The sequence below is a fragment of the Mirounga angustirostris genome, unplaced genomic scaffold (assembly GCF_029215605.1).
Source record: "Mirounga angustirostris isolate CCGP_5_RB_7025 unplaced genomic scaffold, mMirAng1.0.hap1 SCAF_7, whole genome shotgun sequence".
NCBI lineage: Eukaryota > Metazoa > Chordata > Mammalia > Carnivora > Phocidae > Mirounga > Mirounga angustirostris.
In genome coordinates, this window is record NW_026991715.1 from 123,902,874 (window position 1) to 123,919,643 (window position 16,770).

The 16,770-nt window shown below is 41.3% G+C and overlaps 1 long non-coding RNA gene across 4 annotated transcripts in view; it reads left to right on the forward strand.

Annotated features, from left to right (window-relative positions):
- LOC123833673 (uncharacterized) overlaps nt 1–16,770 on the forward strand; it is a 198,081-nt gene that overhangs the window by 48,880 nt on the left and 132,431 nt on the right. The window lies entirely within an intron of this gene.

The window sequence follows — 16,770 nt, forward strand, 5'->3', positions numbered from 1 at the left end:
GATTTTTTTCATTTTTGTCTCTGATTCATTGATGTTTATTCTTATTTATGACATGAGATATGAGTCTGGTTTTATCCTTTTCCAAATGGCTATCCAGTTTGTCTCAGCAGCTTCATTAAAACACTCATCTTTGTTTTAGTGATTTAAAGTACTACCTTTTTCATACACTAATTTTCCATGGGTACTTGGGTCCAGTTTTTTTTTTTTTTTCCCTATTCTATTCTCGTTTGCCTGTCTGTTCACACAGAGATACCATACTGTTTGAATTATAGAGACTTTATAATATGTTTTAATATCCTTAATCCTCTTGTAACTTTTCTTATTTTGTTTTTCTAATTTTACTATCAACTTTTATAGCTCCACTGTGAAAAAACTTTTTGGTATTTGTATTGGGTATTTGTATTTATAAATTAAGTTGGGGAACCTGACCATTTCGGGGTGCTGAATTGTTCTATCCAAGAACAAGAGATGGAAAGTAATTCTGGATTTGAGACTTAAAAGTTGGACAGGTAATAGATGGGTGAAAAGGAAGGAATATCACCCAAACAAGAAACAGCATGGGACCTGCATGATAAGGGTCAGAGGCAAAAGTCAGGGGATAGTACTTATAAACTGAGGGGAGTGGTGTAGAGACTAGGGACTCATTTACAGACCACTACCCGTAAAACTCATTCATCAGTGGCTAGGAGTTAAGTGAATGTTGTTACCCCGTTCAGCCAGTCATAAGGGAAACCAGATCTCAAATGGCAAGCTTGTGGTGGAAGCCAACAAGGAGCTGCTGAGGCTCTAGGACTATGGCCAGAGTAAGGGGCCCTGGAGTTGGAAGGCTATAGTCTGAATCACAGGCAAACCAGGCTCAAGACGATTGGCCAGGCCCAGTCCCAACTACTGTTCCGCATGCCTCCTTATGCCCTGATGGCCAGCCACACAGAACTCTTCACAAGACCTTCAAAGTCCTATTGCCTGTCTCCATGCCTTTCTGCTAGTTGCCTAGAATGCTCTGACCTCCATGTTCAGTGAATTTCAATGTATCCCCTCAAAACCTGACATACCATTGTTTTCTGAGAAGCTTTCCTGTTGGACACATCTCTTCTCCCTCCAGTAGAGCCGACTGCTCCTTTTCTGTGGATATAATAACAGTCCTGAAAATGATCATTTTGATGATAGTAAGCGCGCATTGAGTGTTTGGATGTGCTCAGAATTGTGTTAAATGCTTTATATTCGTTACGTTACTTAAGCCTCATGACAACCCTATGGAATAGATACCATTATTAGCTTCACTTTACAGATGAGAAATGTAAGTAATTTGTCTAGGTCCAATAGCTGGTTTGTGGCAGATGTGAAGTTTAAACCCAGCTCTGTCTGATATCAAAGCTGGCCATATTTACTATGCTACTGAATTGCTCTTTGCAAGTTATTTGTTTGTAGAATATTTTCCTACTATAATGTATGGGCTTTGAAGGCAGGGACAAACTCTTGTTTTTCTTAAATATCCAAAGCCTGCCAAAGGACCTGGCATACATAAGGTTGTCCAGCAATGGTTGTTGAATGAATGAATTAGTGGATGACTCAAACACTCAAATATTCCCATTGCCTATAGAATGAAGTCTGTCATTCAAGGTTTCTTACTAATCTTATAGCCTGTATTCCCCTAACTGGATCCTCCTGTATAGAGAACATATCTTGCATCATCAGCCTTCTGGTCCCTTATTTATGCTATTCTTTTTGTGATGAATACTACTCTTTATCTCCTTTCCAATTCAATTTTATTTAAATAAATGACCTCTCTATCTTTTTTTTAATCAAAATACCCATGTAACTCTGAATTACTAATTTGGCATGTATATATTATCATGCATCGTGTATCTTTCGGATCTGTGCTCACACAGTGTGTATTTCAGATCGTTGTGTTGTCTATCATCTTTGAATCCTGCCCGGTACCAATGGCAGCGTTGTGCAAGTGAATGGCAATCAGTAGTGTTTGCTGAATGAGTGACAATGACAGGTGGTTGTCAGTCACGTGAGTGCAGGGGGCTTGGGAAGTCCTCTGTCGGCCCAACCTCTCTACTCAGATAAATTAGGCTCAAAATCCTACTATTAAGCATTTATTCTCTTGGATTCCCCCAAATTTATCTACTTATTCTCATTCTTTTTTTTTTTTATTATGTTCAGCTAGCCAGCATATAGTACATCGTAAGTTTTTGTTACAGTGTTCAATGATTCATTAGTTGCGTGTAACACCCGGTATTCTCATTCTTGACTCTCATCATTCTCATTAATCCCATTCAACCCAGGATGATGTCAGTGTTTTCCTCTTGATTCTTTGGAAGATAAGGGTGGAAGCATGTACCCCTCCTGTGAAGGACATCAAGGGCTTCAAACGTTGAGCCAGGCCCTGAAAGTCATGCTTAGAATCACCAGGCGGAGGATAATACTTCACATAGCTGCTCAGACTGTTTTTTCAGCCCCTCTCAAAGGGGTGACAGTTCTCTTCCATGGCGGGATGAAGAGATCAGCGCTCCACTCTGTGAGTGGCTGCCTGTGGATTTGTGAGGTTAGTACAGCAACCAGCCCTAGGTGTCTTGTTCTCCTTGCTCCACTCCCGATGGTTGGTTATGTATCCAAAACCATTCTCCTTTGTCCCGTTTAGGACTAGACTGGCCATCGAGTGTCTTAAACAAACCAATTATTATCAGCTGTGGGGGTAAAAGAGTCAATTCAGGCACAACTGATCAGTTTCCCCAGGCAGCTTGGAAACTCCCTTGTGCCTGAGGGTAAACTGCATAGGACCCATCTAGATTTTTGTAGATTTCACGGAAGTCTCACCTTCAAAGGCCCGGCCTGCATGACTGAAATGCTATCCATTCCAGGATCTGAAGTCACTACCCTATGCTGGGAGATGTTTATGTCCTTCAGAAACCCAGAAGCAGTACTGAACGTCTCTTTTCTAGAAGATTAATTTTCCCTTCCTCGCATTGTTTTCTCTTTCAACTTAACTCATCAATTTTCAATCAGTTATCTTTCCATTCAAGTTCAAGTGTTGTATGTCAACTCTCTCCCCTTTGGAGATCCAGGGAAAGACTTACTCCTCATTCCACTGTCATTCCTGTCTCCACCAGAGCTGACCTGACCCTAAGTCTCTGCAGATGCTGCCGCTGTCTGGAGCAAGGAACACACACGGTGCCACGGGGTACCGACCCTGTGAACCACAGTCCCTGTGTGCCCATGAGCTGGGGATCTAGATGCCACCGAGCCCCATTTACGATCCATTTTATAGGGAAATAGGACTCCTGCCTTAGGCCAGAGGGGAACACAGAGTCTAAATACTCGTCTACTGACTCTGCAGAGAGGTTTCCTCTCCTCTAGAGGATATTCTCACCGGCCTGAACTCTCTTCACCAATCACAGCCCCCAGGGCTGCTACTCAGAGAGGCAGGCCCAGCGGGTCTCCAACCGTACCCTGTGGTCAAACAGAGCAGCTTCACACAAATGGTTTTCAGTCCAGTCTCCCATCTTACCAAATTTTCCAGCTGGGTGGACAACAAGCCCTCTGGCGTTAGCGATGTAACCCCAGGTTACAGAGTGAGTCAGTGGTTCAGCTCTGTTAGGGAATGCGGGCCCACTCAGGCTTCCAGGACCTAGCAGACCACATACTCCCTCTTCTGCAATAGGATCGGCCTGTCTGCAGAGAAATGGAATTAAGCTATTAACAAGTGGTTTCTGACTCTTGCAGAAACACAGGCAAGAATAGCCACTTCTCCATGTTTTAAGAGGGCTGTTTGTTTTGGCAACACTTCAGTATATTACACATTCCTGTCACTTAATTGTCCTTGCAAAGATAAACAAAGACCTTCTGAAGCAGAGCTGGGAGCTGTATAACAGCCAACCAAATGTTTGCTGAATTGAGGAGGAAAAGGGGGTTAGCTCTATGTGCTCAGCTGTGCTCCGAAATGACACCATCTCGTCTCCATGGTGATCCGTTTCCTGGGCCTCCACAGCCCTCTCCTACCAGTGGCCTTCAATTCCGAAAGAAAGTTTAAAAATATGCCCCAGGTCTTTATCTCCTCATGATCAAACTGCTTCCTCTGAACTTCGGCGTTGTTTGGTGAGTTCAAAGCTCACACATGACTGTTTTCCAAGTTCTTTTTTGCTCTTTATCGCATCAGCATAATGATGTTAGTGAGGATAGTGAACAAACTAAACACCTCCAAATAACTTAGCAGACATTGATAAGCGACCCTCGTGAGCTCTGAGCTGTGCATGTGGACCTAAACCTGGGTGTCTCCCAGCAGAGGCAAGGAGGAAGGAACACACAGCTGTTTATGCCCATTTGTCTTCACCTTCTATGTGCAGTTTCTGGCTGGAGAACCTGGGCAGAGGAAAGCACGCTGGGGGTCAGTGCTGGGGGTTACTGCCCGCCCACAGTGAGTTAGTGATCTACAGGATGGTGAGGTCCTGCCAACGTGCTTAGAGATGGCTAAGACCTTTATTTATTTTTAAAGATTTTAGGTATTTATTTAACAGAAAGAGTGAGAGAACACAAGCAGGGGGAGCAGCAGAGGGAGAGGGAGAAGCTTAGCAGGGAGCCCGATGCAGGGCTCAATCCCAAGACCCTGGGATCATGACCTGAGCCAAAGGCATACACTTAACTGACTGAGCCACCCAAGTGCCCAGGCTAAGACATTTTAAGTGGAGGCAGAAGCATCTTGTCACTTTCCCGGGTCTTTGGGAATATTGAAAATTAAAAGTCAATTCCTGAAGGTCACGTTTAGGGGTTGAATGAGAGTAAGAGTGGCATCCATTTTGGTCACACCTTCTATTTCTGCACACATGTCCATGATTATTATGGCCCATGTGTTCTATCAAGAAACTCATGAATTGTGCAGAAACTACTTGATGACAAGGCACACATGAGAAATGGAAATGGGAACCAGGACACCATCTCCAGCCCTCAGCTGCTGATTCTTCTATGAAGAATGTTGTCAGAAGAGAAGGCAAGGAAACTGGTTATGTTAAAATTATGCTTTATCTTTTCAGTTATTAGAGCACCACCAAGCACCTAGTACAGAAAAAATGACATTTTGTGGGGCTTATCAGTTAACTGAAGGAAATAAGAGGGTCTTAAGATGCAAAGGACGTGAGAGAGGAACTACTTGCCTTTGCACATGCTGTTCCTTCTGCCTGGAATGCCACTCTGCCTGGTTCACTCTTCCCTTCCTGTTACCTCCATGAAGAAGCCAGCCTTGGTCTTCTCAAGTCCATACATACCCCTCTTGTGTGATCTCCTAGTCTTTCTCACTTTCATAATATATACTTTATTGTATTTTGTTTGAAATTGCTTTGCCCAGCACTGCCCACCCAAGCTCTTTCAGAATAAAGATACTGTCTATGTTACATGTTTATTCCTACAGCCTAGCACACAGTAGGCCTGTATCCAATATGTGTTAACATGAAAGACTAAAATTCTTTTCCTCCATGAAAGAAGGCGACAAGTGAGAGATTTTAATAGTGTAGCTGAGACAAGGAGTGTATTCATTTTCTGCAGATGCTGTAACAAATTACCACAGGCTGGGAGGCTAAAAACAACAGAAATTTATTCTCTCACTGTTCTGGAGGCCAGAAGTGTGAGGTCAGCATCACTAGGTAGAAATCAATGTGTCTGCTGGGCTGTGCTTCTTTTGGAAGCTCTAGGGGAGAATCTGTTGCTAGCTTTTCCCAGGGTCTGGTGATTACCACATTCCTTGGCTGATGGCTACATCACTCCCCTCTTCACGGCCTGCATCTCCCAGCACCTCTGTGCTCTGCCTTCCTGCTGCTTCCTCCTCCCTGGGTGGGTCAAATCTGCCTCTGCTTCTTGAGTAAGGATACATGTGATTATATTTAGGGCCCACCCAAATGATCCAAGATAATCTCTTCATCCAAAGATTCTCACCTTAATCATATCTGCAGAATCTTTGCCATATAAAACATTTACAGGTTGCAGGGATTAAGAAATGGATATCTTTGAGTGGGGTGTTTTTCAGTCTACCACAGGAGGCTTAGAAAGAAAATTGTTTTCATGATGATAAAGGAGCTAGCAAGAAGTAATTTAATGAAGACGTTAGGACTTCAACGTCTTTTTGGAAAACACAATTCAACCCACAACCATGACAATATAACTGATAGAATGAGCAAAATCTTTGAAAATGAGGAAGTTGGTAAAGAGGAAATAAAGGAGAAGTTATTATTAAGAAAAAAAAAAGGAACCAAGATATTTAATTGACGGTCTGGAAAGACAGATTCCATAGCCCAGTAGTTAAGAGCAGATACTGGGGCTCAACTGGCTGGTTGGAATCTGGCTCCACCATTTACTGCTGTGTGATCTGGGGTAAGTTACTCAACTTCTCTGTGCCTTCCTGTCTCATCTATAAAATAGGAATAAGATTGTACTTCTTATGGTTGTTGTAAACGATTAAAAGACTGAATATATTTAGAGCATTTGGAAGTGTTTGCTATTATCTTTTTAAGGAAATGAGAAATCTACAAGAAGAAGTATGAATTTAGGAAAAAACAGAAAGGAGAAGTGTGTGGAAGATACACATTGATAAGAAAGGAGAATTTTAAAATGATTGACCAAGAAGAAAGAGTAAAAAAAAAAAGAAAAAAAAATGCTGCACAGATGATGTAAGATGAAAGATATTTTTTCAAAGCAAATTAAAAACATTTGCAACCACAAGTTTGAAGGGAAAATAGAGTAAATATGTTGCATATCAGAAGAAAGGCCAAGACTGTAATTGAGGACATCAGGAAAATTGCAGAAAGCAGGAAAAAAATGTTCCAAGGCTAACAGCTCTTCCTTCCTTTATGTATTTATGTGGTTGGTAGTGTTCTTCTCAGATCTTCTATGTCTATGCTGATTTTTTTTGCCTTGTAATTCTATTAATTGCTGATGCAAGACTGCTAAAATCTGTGGAATTGTCAATTTTTCTCTTTATTTTTCTTTAAAGATTTTATTTATTTATTTTAGAGAGAGAGCATGAGTGGGTTGAGGGGCAGAGAGAGAAGCAGACTCCCCACCGAGCAGGGAGCCCAATGAGGGGCTTGATCCCAGGACCTTGGGATCATGACCTGAGCCAAAGGCAGACACTTAACCCACTGAGCCACCCAGGGTTCCCTCAATTTTTCTCTTTAATGCTGTTTTTACTTCATGTGTTTTGAAACACTTTTATTAGTTGTTGACAAACACTTTTTGTCTTGTGTATTAGTGTGCTAGGATTGCCATTAAAAAAGTACCACAAACTTGGTGGTTTAAAACAATAGAAATTTATTCTCTCTTAGTTCTGGAGGCTAGAAGTCCAAAATCCAGGTATTGGCAGGGCCTTTCTTCCTCTGAAGACTCCAGGCAGGAATCCTTCTTTTCCTCTTCCAGCTTCTGTGTGTTGCCTGCAATACTTGGTGTTCCTTAGCTTGTGGATGTATCAATGCAGCTGATTGATACTCTGTCATCACATGCCTTCCTCTCTCCATGTGTCTCTGTGTCTAAATTTCTCTCTTTTTATAACGACATTGGTTGTTGGATTAGTCCATTCTAATCCACTATAACCTCATCTCAACTTGATTACATCAGCAAAGACCCTATTTCCAAATAAGTTCACATTCACAGGTGCCAGGGGTTAGGACTTCAACGTCTTTTTGGAAAACATAATTCAACCCACAACATCTTGAAATCTCTTTTGTCTGATATTCATATAGCCAGTGCAGCCTTCTCATGATCTCTATTTGCATCGCGTAGATCTGTATTTTTCCATTCATTTACTTTGAGCCTAGTTGTGTTTTCAGATTTAAAGTGTCTCACTTGTAAACAGTAGTTTTTAAAATCCATTCTGAAAATCTCTGACAGTTGATTGCATTGTTTAATCCATTAATATTTAGTGTAATTATTTGTTTAGGTGGGTCTACCATTTCATTTTTTGTTTTTTACCTGTCTCCTCTAGTTTTTAGATAGATTTTTCATTCATTGCCTTGGAAATTATTTGAATATTTTAAATTCCATTTAAATTTTCTTATTGACCCTTACCTATGTTTTTTTGCATTTTTTTTCCTTAGTGGTTGAGTAGTAATTACAGTATACATCCCTAACTTTTCACAGTTAACATGGTAACAATTTGTGTAACATGTGGAAAACCTGTGAATACATAGAATGGTATCCACCCCTGCTGTGTCCTTTGTGTTAGAGTTGTTGTGTAGATTATATATACCTATATTATAAATCCTGTAAGACAATATCATACTTTTTGCTCTAAACAGATTTATTTTTAAAATTAAGAGAAAAAAGGAAAAAAAATCTTTCGCAATTTCTTAGGGGTATGTGTGTGTGTGTGTGTGCATTTTAAATAATTTCTAATGATCTTCATTCTTTTCTGAGGATCCAATTTTCCATCTAGAATCTTTTCCCTTTGGCCTAAGGAACTTCCGTTAGCATTTCTTTTTTTTTTTTAAGATTTTATTTATTTATTTGAGAGAGTGAGAATGAGAGAGAGTACATGAGAGGGGGGAGGGTCAGAGGGAGAAGCAGGCTCCTCGCTGAGCAGGGAGCCCGATGCAGGACTCGATCCCGGGACTCCAGGATCATGACCTGAGCCTAAGGCAGTTGCTTAACCAACTGAGCCACCCAGGCGCCCTCGTTAGCATTTCTTATAGTTGTTTTTATTCTGCTTTCATCTTTGAAAGGTATTTTTGCTGGATAAGATATTCTGGGTTGATAGTCCCCCCCCCCCCACCTCAACACTTTAAAGATATTATTTCATTCTCTTCTCGCCTCCATAGTTTCTGATGAGAATTCATTTCTTAATTGAATTTTGTTTGAAATGTGTATGTAAGTAATGTGTCCCTTTTCTCCTGCTTTCAAGCTTTGTTTTTTATCTTTGGCTCAACATTTTAACTATCATGTATTTCAATGTTAGTCTTCATATCTATTCTAATTGGTGTTGACAAAGGATCTCGAGTCTGTAAACTTCTGGTTTTCAACAAATTTGGTAAACTTTTGTCCATGATTCTTTCAAATACTTTTTCTGCCCTATGTTTTCTCTTTTCTTCTTCTGAGGCTACCTGTGTCTTGAAAAAACTTGATATTATCTGAGAGGTCCCTTGTTCATTTTTTTCAATCTTTTTTCTCTTTGTCTATTTAGATAATTCCATTGATCTTATTTTCAAGTTTACATCCCCATTCGGTTATTGAGTTCATCTGGTAATTTTTAAATTTCAGATATTGTATTTTTTGGTTCTAGAATTTCCACTTGGTTTTTTTATTGTTTAAATATTTCTGCTAAGTTTCTCTATGTTTTCATCCATTTAGAGCATATTCTGCTTTACTTTTTTAAGAATAATTAAAATAGCTGCTTATCTGTTAGTTTCAACATCTGGTTTGCTCAGGGTCAGATGTGGTTCATTTTCTTTTCTCTTGAGAATGTGCTACATTTTCTCGATTCTTCATATGTCAAGTGATTTTGGAAAGTATCATGTATATTATGAATATGAAATTATGAAGACTTGGGTTTCTGTTATTTTTTTCTAATGTGTATTGTTTGCTTTGCTTTAGCAAGCTGTTTTCTTGGCTAGGTGTGAACTGCAAGCTCTATTCTTGGTTTAAATCATTTGCTTCAGCTGATCTGCTTTATTTTGCCCCATGCATGCTTGGTTCAAAAGTCAGTGGGAGATGTGGGTAGATAAAATTTAGGGAACATTTCTCTGTGTCCTTTCTCTTCCCTTCCATGATTCCTCCATTCACTTCAATAACAGCTCCCCAGCTTCACTTTTCTGATGCTGATAACCAGAAAGATTATGAATTTTTCCATCAGTGCCCTCCCCACTGGGCTGCCAAATGCCAAATGGACCACATACATCCCAGACTGAAAGCAGCAGAACTAGGGAACCCATCTCATAGCATTCCTCTCTCCAAGCATTTACTCCCCACACACAGTCTTTCTGTTTCTGTTCACTCTCCAGTGACTTCAGCTACTTACCTTTGTATTTTATCCGGGTTTTATCATTGTTTCCAGAGGGGAAAAAGCATCCTCGGGTAAGGACTTAGTCGATCATTACCAGAAGTTGGAAACCCATTTGACCTGCAGTATTGTTTCTAACCATAAAGAGCTGGGAACAATTTGAATGTCGACCAATGAAAGCCAGTGGTACATCATCTTCTGGAATACTATGTTGCTGTTAAAAAGAATAAGATCAATCTAACTACTAAAAGGACAGATCTCCAGGACATACTCCAGGACCAGTTTCAGAACTATATGTATAGCCTGTGTAGAGGATGCTGTGGTGTGCCTCCCAGGTCCTCCTTTGAGGATCGATGCGCTCGTTTCTCCAGCTGCCAAGAGTACTGGCTGCTGAAAGATCACAGTCCCTCTCAAGGAATTTCCCTCAGCTGAAGGGAGTCATGCTTCCTGAAGTACAAGCCCTCCTCAGGGACAGCTCTCATCCAATGACTGGTTAATGTGAGGTGACACATCGCCTCCATGGGGATCAACTCCAAAGACCTATCCCAGTTCCAGAGTGCCCCATGAGATTGGCTGAGACATCAGTTGTATCTGCATCACAGTTCAATTTGTCCTTCTGCCCACCCCTGCTCCCACCCTCCCTATAGGTGTTGTTCCAGTGACTCATTCCCCTCGTTAAATCTCCTGCATGTGAATCTCCATCTCAGAACTTATTTTCTGTGGAACCTAGGGCAATCCAATACCTTTTGGGTAAACAAGCACAAACAGCACCTAGTTCTGTAAGTTCATATATGTATGTAAAGGCAGGGAAAAAGTCTGGAAGAGTATAGGTGAAAACAATAATAGCAGTTACCTTCAGGGAGGATCTAGGGTGGGGGGAGGACATTCAAGAGATACTTTACTTATATGTGTTGTTTGAATTTGTTACAACTGATTTATATATATGTATTTTCTGAGTATCACTTTCTTACCTAATCACACAAACAAGGATATAGATATAGATATAGATATAGATCTTTGTGGAATTAAAAACAAATACAATTATGGAAACCAAAAGATAACTCTTCATTTATGTCCTTATCCCAGATCCTTCCAGATCTGAGCTCTAGGACCACGTACCCAACTGCTTATCATACTCCTCTACTTAGATATCCCTTAGAACCTTCACGTTCATGTCCCCGAAACAAACTTACCATCTCCTCTTTCCAGTTTTTTTCCGGGTATTTTCTGTCTCAGTGAATGAGAGCATCACTTTCTTACCTAATCACACAAATAAGGACTATGGAAGTCATTTGTGGCTTTTCTTTCTACCTCACCGCTTCACTTTGATCCATGTTCGCGTCCTGTTGATTCTCTCTCCTTAATATTTCTCGGACCCCTTCAATTCTTTCCATCCATTTTGCCATTGTCTTAGTTCAGGTTATCATCCACTTTTGCCTGGAGTCTTCTTTCAGAATCTTGACTTTCCTCCTTGGCCCACATCTCGCTCCTCCCCAATCCATTCTCCATGTTCCAGCAAGGGCAATATTTCTAAAACATCAAGCTGTTCCAATTGGACAGAGTAGGAGTCTGCATGAAACCATTCCTATTCTTCCAGTTGCCACCCAGGCCGTTTTATGATCATTTCCATGTTGGGTCTAAGAGGCAGCTGGTGACCTGGAAAGAAGAATGAAATGCCCCACCTTGGGCTGAGAGATACAGGGAGCACCATTTGGGCTAACTGGTCATTGCCAGTAACAACCATTCTTCGAGATTCCACTGAACCCTGTAGATTACACTGTGTCCATGGATAAACTAGAGGGGGGTTAAAAAGAGAGTAGTAATGATGAGAGGAACGGGGGAAAAGATGCATGGAGAAAAGGTAAGGGGAGACATACTTATATGTACCATTTTGGCAGCCTGACAATGAGCTAGGTCATTTCCTTAAATGGAGGTGGAAGCTGAGAACTCTGTCTTAGAGATGGGGCAGGGAGGGTGATGCTGAATTGCGTGGGTCAGTTCCCCCAATCCCCACCCCGGGGTTTGGGATTCTTTAATGCTGTTTAAAAAAGCAAATTTGGTTTTTTTGAATGGCAGAATTGTAGATAGATCTTTGAAAAAAGTTTTATTTCTATTAAAATCATTTTGTTATTTTTGATATATTAATAATAATAATAATAACACCAAAAGTTTAAAAGAAGATTTCTTTTTCAAGTGGGCTCCTTTTCATCTTAACTTCATGTTATAGGAAATGTTTGAACGTATACAAAGGCAGAGAGAATAGTGGGTCAAGCCTCATGTACGCATCACCCAGCTCCGACCATTAGCCTCTGTCTGGCAATCCTGGTCTGCGTGCCACCCTCGTACTGTTATGGAGCTGTTATCTCACCTCCAAACCCACCCTCGCATGTTCTCTTTGAGATGCTGGAACTGGAGCTCTTCAAACCTCACTTCAGTTTTGTCAACCGACTCCCTGTTGGACTCTGCCAATGGCAGGTGCTCGAGGGAGACTGAGGCTGGAGGAGGAAGAAGGGACTTGCTTCTTCCTGTTTGCTTCCTGCTCATACCACCTTGCAGGACTGCTTCACCGGGGCAGCAGTGGCCGTCCTTTGCCAGGGTAAAGGTGGTAGCTAGCTGCCGGTTTTCTAACACTCACACGACCAGCCTCACCAGCCTCCTCAAAGGCACCAGCCCCAGGAGGCCAGAGAGCACTCTCCAGAGCCCGGTCCACGGCCTCCAGAGCCCGTCCTGGAGCTCAGGCTCTAGCGGTCTTCTCAGAGGTCTGTGGCCAGCTGAGTGGGGCACTTACTCCAAGCCTCTAGGTCTTGATAATTCCATCCCTTCCCTTGTTTTCCAACCCTGGGGCAGTAACTATTTCCTGCAGTTGCTACTTCCACAATACTTCCATGATCCCACTGGTTCTCTTTGCTTGTCAGTGACCTGGTTAATAATTCTTTATTCCTTGTTACCATAAATAGTGTGGTTTCTGTCTCCATCACAACCGTTTTTTTCTGAAGTATGTTAAAATCCAATTCAGATATTATGCCATTTCATCTGGAGTGCTTCAGGATGTATCCCCAACTTATGAGCGTTTAAAAAAAATTTACATAACCACCACCGGCATTAACAAACTTAACAAAAATCCCATAATGCCATTGAATAGTTTGCATGCACATTTCATTGATCTTCCTAATGACTTCTGAGATCTTCATAAGCATCAATCCCAGATGCCCTGGAGATGTAGGGAAGGAGCAGGAACAAGCCACAAAGGAGGGTGGTTACTGCTCCAGGTGAAAATTCTAGAAGAACTAGAAAACTCCTTCAATTTTCACTTGTATTAGGGCTACACCTGGGTAGAAAGGAAGCCTGGGCGAAGACAGGCACTTTAAGGGCAGAACAGGGTAGCGGGAGGCCCTGGGAATCAGATAGCAGGATGCAGGTGTGCTGGACATTGCCTCCTCACCACAAACCTGTCTGAAGAACTTGAGTGAACGAAGTATCTTTGGTTCACAACTTTACCAAGAAAAAAAGGCTGGAAAGGGGGTCTGGGGATTGGGGGAAGAGTGACATGCACAAACAGAGTTGAACTAGATGTTTTGTTCAGTTCATTCCATGGTAGGAATGCTACTCCTGGCAGGCTACGCTCGACTGGCTGTACCCTTCCTCCTGACATAAATCTTCATTGTTTCCCAGGAGAAACATCACCATTTTGCCAAATGGCAATTTTCATAATGAAAGTTTCAATGATTTATTTATCTTCCCAAGATTATCTAAACATAGGAAACTTAATTGGACTTGTCTAAACACTGTCAGTCACCCATAGCCTTGAAGACCTCCTCACTCTGTGTTCAGAACATAACTAAAATTAATGACATGATAAAGATGCCAAAACTCTGATCTCTGGTAGAGGCAAAAGGAAAAGTTGTGAAAAATGTTTGCATGTACTTTGTAGCTATGCTGCATTATATTTCAGTTCCAAGGGAGGAAGTGAGAGTGAACCTACAGAGCAGGAAGACATGGTAGAGAATTGGCCATTTTCTTATGAGTACTTGTGACCCTCTTGAGCCTCCAGGCATCCTCCCACCAGACTGGGAAAACTTAGGGTACAAAGAAACTGAGGAAGTTTTAGACATTTGGTGCTGATAATCAATGCTGAACCATTAACTACAGTACCATATTTGCCTATTATCATTTTCTCATCATATCAAATTACTTACACAGCTTGGTTAGAAAAGCACTGAATATTTCTCTTGACCTTGAAGCCCCAGGCTATCCCAGAATGTATTTCTTGGTTGCTTTTTGTGAATTTTATAGGCTCCGAGCAAACCTCAACTTTTGTAAATCAAGCTGGACTGTCTTCTTTTTTTAAATGTTTTATTTTATTTATTTTAGAGAGAAAGAGAGAGAGAAAGCATGAGCAGGGGGAGGAACATAGGGAGAGGGAGAGAGAGAATCCTCAAGCAGACTCTGCACTGAGCGTGGAGCCCGGCATTAGGATCAATCTCAGGACTCTGAGATCATGACCTGAGCTGAAACCAAGAGTCGATGCCTAACCAACTGAGCCACTCTGGCGTCCCCAAGCTGAACTAATCTTTTTTTTTTTTTTTAAGATTTTATTTATTTATTTGAGACAGAATGAGATAGAGAGAGAGCACATGAGAGGGGGGAGGGTCAGAGGGAGAAGCAGACTCCCTGCCGAGCAGGGAGCCCCATGAGGGACTCGATCCCGGAACTCCAGGATCATGACCTGAGCCGAAGGCAGTCGCTTAACCAACTGAGCCACCCAGGCACCCCTAAGCTGGACTAATCTTTAATCAACCTGTAGAGTTCACCAAAAGACCGAGAAAGAGAACCACCATTCTACTTCTGCTCTGCTGCTTTTAGTGATATGAACTAGTTAAGTCAAACTCCGTAGAATCTCAGTTTCTTCATCTGTGAAATGGAAACAAGTATGAACACTTGCCTTATTTTCCTTATTAGGGATGTGACAAGAATGAAATGAAATAGAGTTCTTTAAAAACTGTAAACAACTACATATTTGGGACATCTCATCAGAATTACTGAGCAACTTACAAAACTCTTAAGAAGATTGCTTCTGCTTATGACCTTAGGAAATTCTTCAACCTTGCCTTGCCAAAATTTAGCCCAAGGAGTAATGAGATTAATTCCTTTTCCTATCTCTCCCAGAAGAAAGCTGTGGAAGAGACATACTAAATGGGAAAAACTTTGTGCAGTGTAGAGTTCTTTCTAAAATTGTCACCAATTATAGCAGCTGAAAAGTCTTCTGATCTTCGTCAGAAGTAACATATCCACCATCCAAGTAAACATAATCCTTTAGCTCCAGGCAGCAACCAGGGTCTGCTGAACCTGGTACCTTCATAGCTGTCTGTGCGAGTTTTTCGATGCACAGAAGAAGCCAGCCTGAGTCCCTTTGCTGTTCTTGTATAAGTCTATCTGTTACTTTATCATCTCCGTAGCCCCAAACTCTGTTGTATCAGTTGGAGGTGGGTTTCTGCATGCCGGCCCTTCAAACATTCCTTTTCCCCATCTTGATTCTTCATATTCAGTTCTCCTGGCCAGAGTGGGTTAATGCAAACTGACATGTTTTATGGCTTAACTGGGTCTTGTTCTTTGAATTGAAGGCAGATGGCTCTCCGGAGTCTCTTTATATGGCATGTCCAGATCTGAAAGCCTGAGGGAGGGTCACTCTGTGGACTATCAATTTCATAGTATTTGTTGATACATTACATCCATCGTGTCCTTTAAAAAGCATTTTAGACAATTGGACTTGGCTTTTGATGGCCTTGATGGCCAGAACATTATTGGCTAGTATGTTCTCTGGAATCAGCACTGAGATACAGCTTTCCTAAATGTATCACCAAAGGGCATGGAAACAGCCAAAAGTTCCAGAAAGATTACTCAATTTCACTTTCCAAATTGCAAACAAATGCATCTAATTAGTGAAACCTCATTCAGATCTAAAACCCCAGCAGCAAGAGATAGTGGAAAACAGAGATTTTAGCTTTGCAGTCTTGCCAAATAGATCTGTCCTCAGCTCTCTTGACATCTTAGCAGCATTTGGCACAATTCATTGCACCTTCTTTCTCGAAGCCATTTTGCTTTGCTACTGTGATGCAGAATTCTCCTGGGTTGTCACCTACCTTTCTGGACCCTGTGTTCTTAATCTCTGTTATGGTTATTCTTCCTCTGTCCTTTCCTTAAATGATGGTGTTCCTCATATTTATGGCACCAGGCCCACTTTCTTTTCTTTCCTATACGATGGTGTTCCTCATATTTCTGACCCCAGGCCCACTTTCTTTTCTTATCCTATATGCTTTTTATTTTTAAAGATGATCTCATTTACTATCTATCTTCCTAACTTTCCATGTCTCCAGGTACCATTTATTTGCTGTTAACGCCCAAATTTATATTTCTAATACTTATCTCTCTTTTGAGTTTCAAATCTGAATAGCCAACTGCCTACTAAAATTGTGTGTCCCAAAGGTAAAGCAAATTCAACGTGTCTGATAACAAATCCATCCTATTTTCTCTCAAAACGTATCATTTCTCTGTGTTTGCATCATCCAAGGAGTAGTCCAACCAGAACCTTCATGTTTCAGAGAGTTCTGCTTTTTACCTGGTGGCTGGCTTCCAAGAGACAGGAAACAGAAAGTGCCAGATCAGTTAAGAGCTACGTCTGTATCTGGTGCATTGTTACTTCTGCTAATTATATTGCTCAAACCAGTCAGAGTTCACCCAGATTCAATACAGTGGAAAAAGGGACTACCTCATGATAGGGGAGTGGCAAG